Source organism: Pinus tabuliformis, chromosome Q, assembly GCF_031772625.1.
Source record: "Pinus tabuliformis cultivar Carrire ecotype Pingquan chromosome Q, CPIR1, whole genome shotgun sequence".
In the NCBI taxonomy this organism is placed as follows: Eukaryota; Viridiplantae; Streptophyta; class Pinopsida; order Pinales; family Pinaceae; genus Pinus; species Pinus tabuliformis.
In genome coordinates this window covers 173,508,400-173,525,014 of record NC_142296.1, presented here as the reverse complement: position 1 = coordinate 173,525,014, position 16,615 = coordinate 173,508,400, and the positions used below count along the sequence as shown (strand labels likewise).

At 39.0% G+C, this 16,615-nt stretch overlaps 1 protein-coding gene across 1 annotated transcript in view; it reads right to left on the bottom strand.

The window, feature by feature from the left end:
• The window catches only part of EMB2771 (E3 ubiquitin ligase), a 497,708-nt gene that overhangs the window by 96,756 nt on the left and 384,337 nt on the right, over positions 1–16,615 (bottom strand). The window lies entirely within an intron of this gene.

Here is a 16,615-nt window from a genome sequence, read left to right as displayed (position 1 = left end):
GGGATACCTTGATGACATTATATCAGGGCACTTCAGTGCAAAGGAATATGTTGTTGGAGTATCAGTTGCAGTTGTATCAGATGCAGAAGGGGGAGAAAATAGATCTATACCGCAACAGGTTGCAAGAGATTCGGGACCAACTTACTTCCATAGGGGCCACACCGGAACAAGAGTTCATGGTGAGGACCGCCCTGAATGCAGTCTCCAAGGATTGGGTGACATTTGTCCAAAGCATTTTGGGCAGAGCTGATCTTCCAGGATGGGAAAAGACGTGGACAGCTCTTCGCCAAGAAGAGATCAGACAGTTGACCAAGGCGGGAAGTAGCAGCAAAGGGGGTTGAATCAAGAAAGAGGAGGAGGAGGATGCAGCTCTGTCATCTGCAGGACAGCAGGGGAAGAGGAAGAAGAAGGACATCTCCAAGGTGAAGTGCTTCCATTATGGGGAGCTAGGTCATTATGCAACCCAGTGTCCCAAGAAGAAGAATAAGGGAGAGGCTTCTTACTCCAAGGCAGCTCTGACTACGGCAGACAAAGAAGTCGTGACTAATGACGATTGTGCCATGAGTGCTCATGCACCTCTAGAGAAGAGGCGGGGTGACATCATGCTGTAGTCAAGAGGACTACAGAAGATAAGGGGAAGGAACCTTGAGGTACCCAAACTCTTGGATCATATCCGGCTACAGGAGCCTCGAATGACAGTAGTAGGATGACGGATGTCGATAGAAGCAAGATGCAATGGAGTGACAAGGCAGTGCTAGAGTGCAGAGGTCTGTGGCAGTGCAATGGGGGTTGTAGTAGTGTGAGAGGCGCAAAGGTGTTTGGAGCAGCGTAGAGGCAACAGAGGGAGCACAGGATAGCAGCAGAGGTTGCTTTAGCGTCAAGGTGCTTCTGGACTGACAAGGATGTCAATATTTGGATAGATCAGTTACTTACTTCTCGGTAACTGAGTTGCAATGTAGCAGTTAGTAATGTCAAGGCTATGGGCAACATGAGCAGCATTTGAGAGAGAGTTGCAGTGCAGATGCAATGTTGAGAGGAAGGACCAGCAGCAACAAGGATGCAGATCGAGCTGCAGTACAGATGTAGCAGTGGCAGTGGCAGAGCCATGGGCCGCAGTACAGAAGGCAGCAGTGCAGTGGATGTAGGGAAGTAGGCCCAGCATCAGCACAGGTACCTGTGCTGGACGATCAGCATAATGTTCAGTGGTGGAGCATTACTACAGCACATTCCTTGCTAAGAGGGAGTATTGATTTCTGGTAGCATCGGATGTGCTCTAGCCATCAAAATTGGTGGAGAGGTTAAAGCACGTGAGATCTCCAAGGCCCAGAAATGGTTTGGGGACATTCCACCCAGTTAGAGAAATATTAAAATAATTTATATTTTTAATGGGGTTCATAAGTCTAAACTTGGGAAAATTAAAATATTAATGGGTATTAATATAAAACTGGGTGAGAATGTTCAAAATGACATGGATCAAGCCAAATCTAATCTTAGCCGTTGATTAGAGACATAATCTCGGTCATTGAAGTCTCAACAGGAAAAGTATAAGAGAAGGGTTGAGGGTCAGTTGGAGATACACCAAGATTGATTAATCCGTTCGATTTTATGGAGCAGGGTTTGTTGAGAATATTCGAACAAGTGATTTGAGTTGTAGCGAGTGGCAATGAGTACATAGTGGAGAGGCAGAGATAATGCCAAAGGGCCAGCGCAGTGATTGACAAGGCTACGTAAAGGCAATAGGAGCCACGCAGAGGCAGTGAGAGACTGCGCAGAGGCTGAGGGGCCTGCGTGGGTGATGCAGAAGGCCAAAGAGCTGACGCAAAGAGCTAGAACGCTGACGCAGAGGGTACCAGAGTTACGTAGAGGCTAGCAGGACTTACGCGGAGCCTTGGAGAAGTGCTGGAATGATTTTCGTGGGGAAGACTAGTGTTGAGACGTTGAATATCTTCTTCTGAAAAGAGGTATTACTGTCATGTAGAAATCTCTATTAGGTGTGATAGTTTGGCACCCTAGTCGTACTCAAGAAAGTTGCTTAATAATAAAACCCTCAAAACTATTGCACCAGTTTTCCCACATTGGGTTTTTCCGGGGACTATTTTCCAAAAATAACGGCATCCCTTGTGTGTTTGTCTATTATTTCAGTTGATAATATGTATATGAGTTGAGACTACATTTGTGTTTATTTTCAATATTTATATGGATAAATAACTTGTTAAGGAATAAACAAGTAGGTGAAATAAACCAGATAATGCAGTAGGAATTTCTGACGTGTCAGACTTAGAAATTTCAACATCCCCTACTCTTTTTGGCTTATATATTGATAAACTGGAAGAGTGGTTAAATCTGCAAGGTGGAGATGGTGTTCGGTTGGGGGAGTTTGCGATAAAGCTTCTTTTATAAGTTGATGATTTTGTATTGATTTCTAAATCGGCCCATGGATTGCAGATGCACCTATATGCCCTTGAGCATATTTGTACAGCAGTGAGGATGCCAGTCAATACTAGCAAGACCAAAATCATGATTTTCTCTAATAAAATGAAGCAGAGCCAGCATGTGTTCTTCTTTGAAGGAAACATTCTTGAAGAAGTAAATGAGTACAAGTAGCTCAGAATTGATTTCAACAACAAACTTAATTGGGAGGACTGTAGAAACAAGAGAATTTTGGGAGGATGGAAAGCATTATGTGCTCTTCAAAACGGATGTAGTTGTGAAAATTTCTAAACTGAAATTCTACTGCAGCAACAGATTTATTTCACCTACTTATTATTCACAATAAGTTATTTACAAAATCCCTTCAACAAATATTAAAATAAATTCTACTGGGGTTATCACACAATTACCCAGAGAAAAAATACATGCACAACAACCAATCACATGAACACAGTAGTTTTTGGACAATTCTCCTCGGAAAAACCCAATGTGGGAAAATCGATGTAGTAGATGAGGGCTTTATTAATCTTCAGTAGTAATTGCTTTGTACAAGGAATGATTTTACAGAGAAACTGAAGAAAAAAAACACCTAAGACTTTCTGACACTTTGGAGACCTCGCTCCCACTCCTGCGTCACCTCTACGTCACTCTGCATGGCTCAGCGTGGCTCTGAGTGCCTTTGCATCCCTCTTTGTCAGCCTGCGTGAGGGTTGCATCTCTCTCTACACTCTCCCACTGTCCCTGCATCACCTCCTCCTTAGTCACTGCCTGTTGTCGATGCCCTCCTCTTCCTCCACCCTGCAACTCTCCCTCTAAAATCGATTTCCTTTACTTGAGAATCGATTTTCCTAGAGATACTGAGTATCTGTCGGTATATCTCCAAATGGTCCTCAAGTCTTCTCTTATACTTTTCCTGTTGATGAATCAACAACCGAGATTTAGTCTCTAATCAATGGCTAAGATTAAAACAAACTTGATCCTCATCTCTTAGAAGCTTCTCACCGTTAACTTTATTAATACCCATTAATATTTTTATTTTCCTAAGTTTAGACCTAGCAACCCATTAAAAATATTAATTACTTAATAACTCCTCATGCAAATGGAATTTCTCAAAATGATTTCTGGGTCTTGGAGATCTCATGTGCCTTAGCATCTCCTCCAAATTTCAAGGCTAGAGCACATCCGCTGCTACCAAAAATCAACATTCCCTCCTAGCAAGGAATGTGCTCTAGATGCTTCACCATAAAAACATCACACTGATCTTCTGCATCGATACCTGTGTTGATGATTGGCATGTTGCCTCACATCCCCTGCATTGTTGCTTCCTATACTGCTTCCCTTGACATCTATACTGCAGCTCCCTCTCAACATGCTGCATCATGTCGCCCATAGCACAGCCACTGCTAACTACTGCACTGCAACTCCTGACACTTATCCATTTCTGCTACTGAAATGGATTCTTTACCATCCCCATCTTCTCCCTAAAATAAACAAACTTTGTTCTTCCTAGAGCCTTGGTGAGGATGTCTACCACCTACTCCCCTGTAGGAGTGTACCTCAACTCTACTACCCCTCGTTGGACACAGTCTTTGACAAAGCGACACTTGATATCAATGTGCTTCGACCGATCATGAAATACTGGATTCTCAGAGAGCTTGATGCAACTCTGATTATCACACATGATCCTGATCGCTTCCATCCTTCTCCTAAATAGATTCACAAGCAATTTCCTAAGCCATATGGCTTCGCACGAAGTTGTGCTAGCTCCCATATATTCTTCTTTAGCTGAGCTCAGAGCCACGGATTTTTGTTTCCCACTACACCAGGAGTTCATTCCTAATCCAATGTTGAAACAGTACCTAGATGTACTTTTCCGATCTACTAAACTTCCAGCCCAATCTACGTCAGTGAACCCACTCAGCGTGATGTCATTGCCTCTAGTGTACAATAGTCCATGCTCGATTGTTCCTTGTATATACCTAAGAACATGTTTGGCTGCTGCCCAGTGCACCCTGTTAGGTTCCACCATGAACTGACTGTTGTTGTTGATAGCATAACAAATGTTTGGCCTGGTATTAACCAGATACATCAAGAACCCTATAAGCTACATGTACAAGGTGGGATCAACGTCTTTATCTTCTGATGCATGAATCTTCTTCCAGTTGGTGATCATTGGAGTAGCCATAGGGCTATAGTCCTGCATCCTGAATCTCTTCAAGATTTATGTAGCATATCTCCCTTGTCGAAGGAAGATCTCACCCTTCTGCTTCCAACCCCTGGAAATAATGCATCTATCCCAAATCCTTCATGTTGAATTCTATGGCTAGGTTCTTTTTGCAGTCTTTGATCAGCCTGGATGATCCTGTCAGGAAGAGATCATCCACATATAACACTAAGATTGGAGGCTCATTCTCTACGACAAGATAGTAGAGATTAGGGTCTGGGTCACTCTTGACGAACCCCATCTTCTACAAGTAGCCATTAATTTGACCGTACCATGCTCTAGGTGCTTGTTTAAGCCCACACAAGGCTTTGTTTAATCTGCATCCATAAGATTTCTTCTCATGTGTCTCAAAACCTTCTGGTTGTTCAATGCATACTTCCTCTTCTATTACCCCATTCAAGAATGTTGTCTTTACATCCATCAGATAAATCTCCCACCCCATCTGTGTTGCAAGAGATATCATGGTTCTAATAGAAGTATACCTGACTACTGGGGTGAAGGTTTCTTCGTAGTCTATCCCTTCCTTCTTAGCATACCCCTTAGCCACAAGCCTGGCTTTCTATTTCTCCACACTGTCATCTGCAACATATTTGACCTTGTAGATCCATCTCGAACCTACCATTGATCTATCCTGAGGCCTAGGTACCACTTCCCAGACATCATTAACCATTATAGAGTTTTATTCCTCCACAATAGCATATACCCATACTTGATGCTAAACGGCCTCCTGAAAACTAGAAGGTTCCCCAACCTGAGCTACTAAGGCCTGGTATCTGTCCGGCTATCTTTGCTCCATTTATTATTCTTGGGTGCACCAATGAAGTCCTCTGCATCCTGTAGAATCTGTCAGAGTTCCAGGCTCATTCTTCCACTAGTAGTAGGCACATCTATCAACTCTTCCTCTTCCTAAGATTGCTCCTGTTCTAAAGCTTTGTCTTCAGGAGAATTTTTGGTACTAGTTTCTGTTGGTTGAAGTGGTTTGACCTACAGCTTGTCTTTCGACTGCTCCTCGGAAGGCATTTCTTGGGATTTCCTAAAAGCTCTGTCCTCCATGAACTTTACATCCCGCCAAACTACTACCTTCCTACTCTCTTGAAGATAGACTCTATATGCCTTAGCATTCTCGCTATATCCCACAAGATATCCTTTCTCAGCAGTTTGATCTAATTTCTTTCTCTTTTCTTCAAGTATACAGCAATACACTAAACTCCCAAATATCCTGAAATGACTGACTTCAAGTGTTTTCCCTGTGCAGACCCTCTTTAGAGTGATTTTTCCGAATGCCCTGTGTGGTGTCATGTTCTAAACATAAATTGTTGTGATGCATGCTTCTACCCACAGAAATTTAAGCATATCCTGATCATAGAGCATTGCCGTAGCTGCTTCCACAATAGCCTTGTTTTTCCTTTCTGCTACTCCATTATGCTCCGAATTGTAGGGAGTTGTCCACTCTCTTCTGATGCCTTCCTTAGCGCAAAAATCTGTGAAGTCCTTGTCAACATACTCTCCAACACTGTCTGAGTGCAACACTTTTATCTTCTTTTCTATTAGATTCTCCACTAGAGCCTTAAACTTTTTGAATGGACCAAGAACCTCATCCTTGGTTATCGATGAAGGTGACGAAGGATTCAGGACCACTAAGAGCTTTTGTGGACATTGGTCCGCAGATATCTAAGTGTATCAATCCTAGCACTTTGTAAGCCCTATTGTTACTTCTGGAAAACACTACTTTGGCATACTTGCCCAGAGCGCACCCTCTGCACACATCATCTTGTTCAGTACTTAGTTCCGGAACTCCTGATACTGTTTTCCTGAGAATTCTCAGAGCTCCATGGTGTAAGTGTCCAATCCTACTGTGCCATAGTTCATTAAAATCTTTGTCTCCATTACTGCCTATCAGTGCCATTGGTAATTCTAGCTACAACCCGTACAACCTGTTAAATCTAATTCCAATCTGAGCCTTCCTTTTTCCAACTTGGGTGTTTGACATATACTTTCTCCTTAATGAAGAAAACGTCATAGCGCTTGTTTTGAGGTTGAGATACAAAAAGTAAGTTCATCCCCAATCCTGGCACATGCGGACCATTGGTTCCCTGAAGCCACTCTCTTGCTTCGGTTTGAAAGACCACAATACCTCTTCCTACTCGAGTACACATTGCCTTATTTCCCATGGTGATCTGAAAATTTATTCTTTCTTCCTAATAATGTGAAAAACATTCCCAAATTCCTATCATATGCCAGGAAGCTCCACTGTCTATATACCAAACCTCAGAGGAGGCAGAGCTTGTTAAGCAAGCGACTTCTTCTTCCAATCTGGAAGCTAACATAGAATAATCTTAATTCATGTCCCTTGTGCATTCTACTGGAAATTTGCATTAGTCCCCTTGAGTGGATGCCTCTGCATCATACTCTTGACCCATAGCTGATTTCCCTCTCCTGTTTCCAGATGTCTGCTCTGATACCATGTGAAAAATTCTATACTGAAATTCTACTACAGCAACTGATTTATTTCACCTATTTATTATTCACAATAAGTTATTTACGAAATCCCTTCAACAAATATTAAAATAAATTCTACTACAATTATCACACAATTACCCAGAGAAAAAATACATGCACAAGAACCAATCACATCAACACAGTTTCTTTTGGACAATTGTCCCCGGAAAAACCCAATGTGGGAAAACCAGTGTAGCAGATGAGGGCTTTATTAATCTTCAGCAGCAATTTCTTCTTACAAGGAATGATTTTACATAGAAACGAAAAGAAAACACCTGAGACTTTCTGACACTTTGGAGACCCTGTTCCCACTCCTGCGTCACCTCTACGTCACTATACATGGCTCAGTGTGGCTCTAAGTGGCTTTGCGTCCCTCTACATCAGCTTGCGTGAGGGTTGTGTCTCTCCTCTTGACTGCGTCTCTCTCTACGTTGTCTCCCACTGTCCCTGTGTCAACTCCTCCTCAGTCACTGCCTGTTGTTGATTCCCTCCTCTTCCTCCACCCTGCAACTCTCCCTCTGAAATCGATCTCCTTTACTTGAGAATCGATTTTACTAGAGATAATGAGTATCTGCCGATATATCTCCAAATGATCCTCAAGTCTTCTCTTATACTTTTCCTGTTCATGAATCAATGGCCGAGATTAAGTCTCTAATCAACAGCTAAGATTAAAACAAACTTGATCCCCCTCTCTCAAAAGCTTCTCACCCTTATCTTTATTAATACCTATTAATATTTTTATTTTCCAAAGTTTAGACTTAGGAACCCATTTAAAATACTATTTATTATAATAACTCCTCATCCAGGTGGAATTTCTCAAAACGATTGCTGGGTCTTGGAGATCTCATGTGCCTTAGCATCTCCTTCAAATTTCAAGGCTAGAGCACATCCGATGCTACCAAAACTCAACAGTAGAGAGGCAGAGTTATGGGATTGGAGAACGATTAAAGTGCTTTTTCGACTCACAGTTTGTCCAGTGATGCTATATGGGTGTGAATTGTGGGCTCGCAGCACCCCCATCTCAAAATGGAAACAAATTGAGAAAATCCAAAAACGATTGATCATGAGCAAGTTCAAAATAGAAAGTTCGGTACCTTATGAGATAATGTTGAGTGAAACAGTAGCAACTCCCATCGAAGCAATTGCTATGGTGCAGCTCATAAGATATCTAAAAATAATTGAGCAAATGGGAGAGGTAGATGGCCTAATGCTATCTTCAATGAAGGCATGAGTGAAAGAAAGAAAACATGGATGAAACAAAACTACACATGGATCCAAAAATGGAATATCTACCTCAATGTTTGTCCCACAAATAGCAAGGAGCTAAAGAATTTTGTTATGGGGAATTCCTGTAAATGGGTATGGGGAAAAGAGGTGGGTAGAAAGAAGAAGCACGACATTGAGGAATTCAACCCTATGTGTGATCTCTAAAAAAAGAGTTCATTGGAACTGGCATTTGGTGTAGGGCAAAGGTTTTTATTGCTCAATTAAGAACGAACTCGCATCAACTTCGGTGTGAAACAAGATGGTGGAAAAGGCATAAAGAAGTTGGCAAGAACGGGTGTGTACATTTTGCACGTCTGGGGCAGTGGAATCGAAAAAACATTTCATTTTGGAATGTGATGCGTTTAAAGACATCAGAGAAAGTTATGGGAATATGTTATCATCAGTTTCTTGGCATTATCTTTTTCGCGAGGGGATTGTTGGAAGGATGAGCCAGCTCATCATCAATTTGAATAAGAAAATGATTGAATTGCAAAAGGTGAAAAGAAGGGAACTAATGGTCCCATAGACTATCTCTAGTCTTGTGGACGTTAAAATATCATTTCATTTTCATATCAACATTATTTATTTGTCCTTAAAAAAATAATAAAACCCTCTTTTGTTTTAACATTGACTAGGCCTTTTAAATTTCTCAAAAGTAGAATTTCTTTTTAGCACCTCTTCGTTCAATGTGTCTTAGGTCATGCCACATCATCAAATTAATGGGGTTACTGCCATATCATGCAATAAATAATTTGATGTCATCTCGTCACATAATTAACACTTCCACTTCGTCACACCTCTGAGGTTTTGATCCACTAACTGGGGCCACGATGTTTGACTGAGTGTATCTCACAAACTGTGAATGCTCACGAAACGCTCCACATACCACCAGAATTGGTAAGAGGAGGAGAATCTAACAGTAAGGATCTCTAGGACCAAATCACCGATATGTTGCTTCAAAAATCTAATCAAAGGCGAGGTATCTCCATCATCCAAGGAACCCAAACCTTAAGACTAGCATTTCAGTTAATAAGTAGGGTTTGATCCTCCACCTGCAATATCAATAACAACCATGACCCAAGGACATCAAATTGCATCATCATTATCTACACAAGGGTTCCAAACCCTAGGGTTAGGGTTTCATCTTCTCAATTAAGTTTCTAACTTTCTACTCTGACTATGATTCATGGTCAAGTTGCATCCTCTTGTGACCTATCACATTAATGGTCACCAAATCCTGATAGCATTGACGATACTTGCACATACTCTGCATCCTGCACTAGCCTGCACTACCGCACCTGCTCCTGCTTTGACATCAATGGCAACATACTCAACATAGTAAAGGTTTTGAGACTGGTAGATGGGGATAACCCTACAATGGCTTATTTATATGAGGTCATGGATAGGGCCAAAGAGACCTGTTGACCACTACATGCCAACGACCCATAGCAGTACACCCCCTTTTTTCGAAAAAGGGATAGCACCTGATTGATGTGTTTGTGTCATCCAAATCCGTGTCATGTATGTAATTGCTTAAGTAAACCTATTTTTCTGGTAACAATCTACATTCTGGAAGGTTTTTTGTCTCATCGTTCCATTCTCGGATGGTCGGCAGAGTTTTCCTTCAGCCTTACCCCAAAGTCGAAATGAAGTTTGTCACCAAGATCTTAGGCGAGTCCTAGTGTTATAGATCGAGTCTGTGTAAAAGTGATTTGGGATAATCCTAACTATTTGGTTGGGTTATTTTATTCCAAATTGGTTAGTTTGTTGGATTATACTTGTGTCACAAAAATGGGTAGTCTGTGAGGATCTATATCAGATGGGTTTTCCCCCTTGTGATGTAAAAGATATGAAAATAATGATGTAAATTGTCTTGAGGGTTGGAAAACTAACTTATCCCCTCATAAGTTAATTAATTAAATTTTCTGGCCAAAATTAATTAAAATCCTAAGCCAGAAATTTAATTAATTCTAGGTCCTAGGTAAATTTGAATTCTCTGAAGGAAAAATTCGTTGGTTCTTAAAAATTAAATTTTAAAAGGTCCAGGGACTTAGGTAAATTGATTATTTTGCTAAATTTTAAACGTTTGGTTCCTAGGGTCAAGTCAATGTCAAAATTTTGAGGAACTTAATTCATAAATTTAATTTTTTAATTAATTAAAATGCATTTAATTGAAAAATTCGAAATTTCCTCAATAATTTAAAATTTTGACTAATGAGATTAAAAAAAAAATTGATCCTCATCAACAGTCGAGATTGCTTTGACAAGGATCACTCGAACTAGCCATTGGAGGATTTATCTTTAAATAGGAGGTCAGTTGTCAGTTGAGATCATTCAATCTTTGAGTCGTGTGCTAAGTGAAAGCTCTCTTGTAATCTTTTTTTATGACCAATAAAGAAAGACTTTGGAGTTAATTTATGTTGGTGTTACTCTTCATGGAAATGATGTAAGATGTGTTATTTTCATGCATAGATTTCCTTTTAGTCATTGATGATAGCTTTCTAAAGAGTGATTTGAGCACAGGTATCTTGCTCGATCACTAGGGTTTGAATGGTAATTTAAGTTTTGAATATAATAGCAGGTATCTCTATTAAATCTGAATTTTCTTATCGTTTCTCGCTCTACGTTGATAGTTAGATTGAGTTGTGCAGGAAATTCTTGATTTTTTAGATCATCGAGCGTTCGGGGAAGTTTTCAGTTCGACCAGCCAACTCCTAATTCGTATTTTTTGAAGAGCCCAGCTTGATTGGATCCCAGGCTTATCATAAGAAATTTTATTGTTGATGCATGAAGGGTTTTGGGCGAAGCACCTCTGTTTAAAATCAAAATTTCAAATTTTTCTATGCTAAATTGATAAATCTGGCTTTAAAGAGCCTTAGATTATCAGATCTGGGAGTGGAGTTGGACTCACACTCGTCAGATCTAATAGATCTGCTATTCTTGTGAATAGATTTGTATTTTTATTTTATTTTTCTGACTTGGGTTTCTGGGGTTTTCATTTTTTTTTGTATATCCGAGTTCTGGGTGTTTGTGTTTTCAGGAACAGGTTGCAGATCTGAAGGTGAAGTTTGATTTTGAAGCCAGATCTAGGCCCTGAAGGGTAAGATCTGGCCTCAAAACCAGCTTTTGCAGGGGCATTATTTTTGCAATCCAAGGGTTTTCAAATATTTTAAATCTGGAAAAAAAATTTGAGGGCTTTCATTCAAATAAATCTGAAGCATCGGATTTGACATTTTAATTAAAATCTTCAGATATTTTTTAAGGGGTTTCTGGGCCATCTGTCTATTGCCTGGGTCGTTTTTTCTAGCAAAAAATTTCGATTTGTCTGCATCCTGGGGTTTCCTGGAAACTTCAGATCCTTCCTCCTGCGTGCATTTCTCCAAACCCTCGCTGCCAAAACCTTGAAATCCGTCCAGCTCCTTCGCTTCACCCGTCTCCTCCAGCTACACTTCCATGCCATATGCAAGCACACAAGCAAATATCTAAACTTTTTGCCTGTGTATTTCCCAGCTCTGTCGCACTGCTCTCTCTGCAATTTTCTTCCCTTCTACGTGCTCGAAAATCCTCTGCCCATCGCTACCTTCAACCTGCAAATAAAAAGTTGAAACCTCGGCTTCTCTTCCATCAAGTCGTCGTCCTCTCCACGTAGCTTCTTTCATTAACGCTGCTCCATCCATTCCCCTCGCCCCTCTATCTCCATTCTGCATACCTGCAAAACGAATCCGCTATCCTCAACCTACGTAAGCACTCATTTCTCTCCCTCGAATCTGCTCCTCCATCGATTCTCCACCATCCTGTTCCTCATCCTTATGCTGCCTCTTTTTCGCGGATATTCCTCCAGCCCGTTTTCCTCCCTCACATTGTTATCCCTGCGTCCTCCAATCCGCAAACACAGCCTTCCTTGCCCTCATCCTGCCCGCATCCAAGCTCCTAGCTCCCTAGCCAAGCCGTCGGGCTCACCTGCACACATACACAGTAAAACAATAAAAATTTCGAATTTTTATTATGCGTGGGTGAAGTTTAGGGTTAGGCATTTTTTTTTACGTATAGTTTAGGATAGGGTTTTTATAATTTTTTTGTTTTTGATCTTTGGTTTCGATTTTATCATTTTCATTTTTTATTTAAAAAAGAAATCTAAAAACATAAAAAAATAAAAAAGGAGGTTCGATTTATTTATTTTAGTTTATGAATTTGGTTTTGTTGGTAAATCATTTTAATTTTATTTAAATCCTAAAAAAATCTAAAAAATTAAAAAAAAAAACATTAAAAAAACTAAAAGGAAAAAAAATCCTAAAAATATAAAAGGCTTCACTTTTTCATGTGACTTCGAGACAATCAATTTTTTTTTCAAATCAAGGGTAAAATTTTCACATCTAAAGGTTTTAAATTTTTTATGTGGCCTCTAGCCCATAAAAAAATTAAAAATTATTAAATCCTTTTTTTTGTCACATTTAATCTTGCTTAGCATATCGAGAAATTCGATGTCTTTTTGTGCCAAGGCTAAGATCTAAAAGAAAAACTTGTGTGGTATCAAAATTTTTCCTTAGTTAAATGTGCTTAAATTTTTATATCTAAAGATTAACTATAGGAAAGTGGTAAATTTTCCTAGATTTGAGTCAATAAGCATACATCTTTTAATTCTAGGATCGAAATTGGTTAGCATTTTAAATTTCATGGTTGTTTAAAGTATTTGAATCTCTTAAAATTTAATTGCTAAGACATTGTGCATCTGTTGAATATCTTGCATCTATCTATCGTCATTGCTTGGATTATTTAATGCTCGTTACATGCTAGACATTTTGCAAATGTTTTCAAGTGATTGTTAAAGAATCTTGTTGTGGAATTATAATAGATCGCATATCTCTGTTTCCTAAGCTAAGCATACTTTTGAGCATTTGTTGACATTGATATCGAATTGCAAAGTGGTTTTTGTTCTCTTTGAGCTAAATTGTATCAAGAAGATTTGAAATAAGCTGGTGTTTTAATTATAATATCTTCAAGAGTTTATCTTCTAAGTTTTCATCTAATAAAGCGAGCATTACATTTTGGTGATTGAGAGCTTTTGCGACACAAGTGTTTATGATCTTCGAGTCTAACTTCATCCCATCATTTATTGCATAGCTTTTCATAATAAAATTTACTTCCAAGCATAAGCTTGGTCAACAGAAAGATAGATATCCATCAATCTTTGCTTGAGAAGCCTGTTTAAATAGTACTTAAAATGGTGACCCTGCAGTCGTCAGAGCCACATCTTTCTGCAGCGCCGGAGGCACCAGGTATGCTAGAATTTCAAGAGAGGTATCATTAATCACACCTTAGTGTGCTTCTCCTTATATTTTCTCTGCCAATTACTACGAAATCAGGCTCAACACAGAAAGGATTGAAGGATTCGCATTCAAGTAGGCATTTAACTAAAATTAACCAAGATTCTTGCATCTCACATTAGTTTTAGGATCTGCATTTCATATAAGATAGTCATTCATCTAAGCAACAGTTGCTAATCGATTACTTGGTCTTAATTTCCCTAGCAAGATCATTGACTCCAAAAGGCACTAGTATCAATCGTTTAAAATCTAATCAAATCCTAAGTCTTGCTAAATCTTAATCAAGTACTCGATCGCCTCACTGTGTCTCTCGAACTAGTTGGTTCCCAACTAGTTCTTCCTCATTCCATTTTTCCATAGGGTCTACCCCCCTTAGCCTGTTGTAGGGAGACAGCTTAAACGAAGAGATTGGGGATCAAGGTGACAGCCACCGATTTGAGTGTTGTCGTAGTGCCTAGACATTCTGTGTGACAACAAGACCATTCATGCTTATTATGCAGACAAGGGTTTCGCTGCGTTTAATAAACAGATGATGTTGTGGGATGTGATTGATAGTTGGTGAACAAGGATGCTTCATCGACCCATTCATGCAGCAACGCTTTTCCACAACCCCACATTTTCATACAACTACAACTTTGATTTTGATTGTGAGGTGATGGAAGGGCTCCATACCTATATTCATAGGATGGTACCTGATCTTGAGCTTTGCAACAAAATTAATCGCAAGATACAAATGTATTTGGATGGTGTTAGACTATTTGGCTTTGTTGATGTTATTCGTGAAAGGACCTTCTTCATGCCACATAAGTGACAAGTCATGACTCATTAGAATGTACAAATTTAGAATTCTAGATTTTTTAAATTCAATTATGTTTTATTTGAACGTTTAATTATGTTTTAAATTTTTAACTTTCCTTTATTTCGTTGTAGATGTTTGGTCGCAAAGCGCTATGTTGCAGGGGCACCAAATTTGCAGAGGCTGACCATCAAAATCCTCAATCAGACTTGTAGCGCTTCAGAGTGTGAGCACAATGGGAGTGTATTTGAGAAAATACACTCCAAGAAACGCAATAAGTTATAACTTTGAACTTCAACCTTCAACTGAGCAATTACATTTATTGTAATTTATGACCCTCAAGTGTCAAGACTCGTTAATTTTTTTATAACACTCTTACAAGATGGAGTTCTCACATCTTAATGACTTAGTGTATGTCCATTAAAATCTCCAACTACGAGTGAAGAAAATAGGGAAACCACTAGATGTGGATGCCATTTCCTTAGACAACATTGATGTATTGTCTAAGTGGACGGTGGAGTCTAAGGTTCACATCATGGAGGAGTCACCTACATGGTTAGAGGAGGAACCATTAGTACAGGAGCAACAAGAGGAGGAGGAGGGGGAGGAGCAGGAGAAATAGCGGGAGTAGGAGGAGGGAAATGTGGGAGAAGCGGCACCATTTGCTATAGATATAGCAGAGCATAGTTCCATACTCAGCAGTCATCGTTTGACATTAGGTGCAGGACCAAAGCCTTCTACTACTATGGGCAAGCCTGGCAAACAACCCATCATCTTTTCCCGTCAAAGGGGGGAGAAGGCACTGATCTCAGATAGCCAGTGTCACAGGGTTCGCCGAATTTGAACCTTGAGGTTTGAAATTCGGCGAACCTCAAAAATATCTTCGGTTCGGATAAAGTTTGATTAAATTTGGTTCATGTTCGATTTTCAAATTTAAGTTGCCCCATTAACTCAGTTTGGGTCATCAAGCGCACAAATGAAAATGTGCACAAACAACAAGGGCCATCGTGCAAGTTCCAACATTTCAGAAGCCATCGAACAGTTGTTGCAGATAACGCAGGCTATGATAAGAGAGACTTCAATGTATCGGCCTTCGACAATTTGTACATAAAATATACTATGACGAAATTGCAATCGCACAGAGATGCAACTACAATCTCACATGGAGGAATGACGCTTAAACTTTGGTAGGTTATGCACTCGCGAAGCCAGTGACGCTTTGGTAAGTTAGGTAAGAGGCTTTTAACTTTTTTTTTTTTTTTTAATTTGAATCAGATTCGAATAGTTTCAATTTTTTCTTTTAGATACACATTGTTTTATACATATTAAAAAATAATATATTAATGATAAAGAATTATATATTAAATTTTATTAACTTCTATTGGAATATCTTATATCATTAAAATTGTTTTATAAATAATTTACTTTATATACATATTATTTTATATATATTAAAAAGTAATATATTAATATTATAGTGAGATATATAAAGTTCAATTAAATTTTATGTTAAACATAATGATTATATGTATATAAAGGGGCAATTTTATTTGTATTATAAACATTAAAAATTTAATATGTAAATATTATATTGAGTTATAGTTTTATATATATATATATATATATATATATATATATATATATTCGAATTTAATGACGAATCTCATTCAAAAATTCGAATTCGAATCGAATTTAATTGTTGTCGAACTCAAACTCGAACCTGAACCATGTGACATTGCAGATAGTTAGCTGCTAATTTTGTTTGTTTAGCTACATATAAATCATGATGATGAGATACATTTATACATGTGATGTTTTTGGATTGGTTCTCCACATTTGAGTCCTTGGTTGGACAATTATCAGGGATCAGCAGGGTTTGGTATCGCCTTTGATGTATCAAATTTATTTGACATCCACTACATCATATATATCAGTGTTTTCCTCATATTTATGCGCCAATGTGTTTATTTCATGTTGTTGTTGATTTATATGTTTAAAATCTGAATATATATATATATATATATATTGCATTTTTTAATGTTTGCTGATGTTAGCCGATTTTTTCGCCGATGTTGC